Source organism: Octopus bimaculoides, chromosome 22 (assembly GCF_001194135.2).
Source record: "Octopus bimaculoides isolate UCB-OBI-ISO-001 chromosome 22, ASM119413v2, whole genome shotgun sequence".
In the NCBI taxonomy this organism is placed as follows: Eukaryota; Metazoa; Mollusca; class Cephalopoda; order Octopoda; family Octopodidae; genus Octopus; species Octopus bimaculoides.
In genome coordinates this window covers 6,502,813-6,503,758 of record NC_069002.1, presented here as the reverse complement: position 1 = coordinate 6,503,758, position 946 = coordinate 6,502,813, and positions in this window count along the sequence as shown.

Below are 946 nucleotides of genomic sequence, written 5' to 3'. Positions count from 1 at the left end.
GTGTGTGTGTGTGTGTGTGTGTGTGTGTGTGTGTGTGTGTGTGTGTGTGTGTGTGTGTGTGTGTGTGTGCCATTAAATAGTTTTATTTCAAGATTTCTTACCAGTACAGACTGAGCCAATATCTAACCTAGATCTATTGGAATTTCAACACCATAAACAGGATATTTTTTCATGTATGTGTGTGCATACGTGCAGTATTCGGAATCAGAGCATGTGCAGATTGTATGCTTTGTTTTATGTCTGTATATATGTATGTAATACAAATAATGTGAGTATATGCATATATACGTACGTGTATGTACATACCTACATCGACATGTATATATAGATGCATATTTGGGTACAGGACGTCACAAAGAACTGTGGACAAAATGAAAAGCCAAACCATAAACAGAACACGGAAAACAAACTTTTTTTGGACAACGGTAGGAACACACAGGAAAACAGACAGGCCACATAGAGAACATTTCCTTCATCAGCTGCCCCTATTCTAAACTAAGCGTTTCGAAGAGTTGCATGTATGTATTTTGTATGTGTGTATTCATATATGTATGTGACAGCTATTGGTAACATGCTGTCCAGTACAACTGTTTGCATGCTGACTAAATTGGCAACCCGTCTAGATAGTTTAATGGGGCTGTGTAACCGATGGATTCTTGGACTCGCTACAGCAATAGAATTAAAATCCTGTCAAAAGGTACCTTAAACTCAAGATAGGCAACGGCCTTCCAATTTTGTGTGTTTATGAGTGTGTGTATACATATAAATATGTGTGTGTGTGTGTGTGTGTGCGTGTGTGTGTACATATATCTTTACTGTTTTACTTGTTTTAGTCATTTGACTGCGGCCATGCTGGAGCACCACCTTTAGTCGAGCAAATCGACCCCAGGACTTATTCTTTGTAAGCCTAGTACTTATTCTATCGGTCTCTTTTGCCGAACCGCTA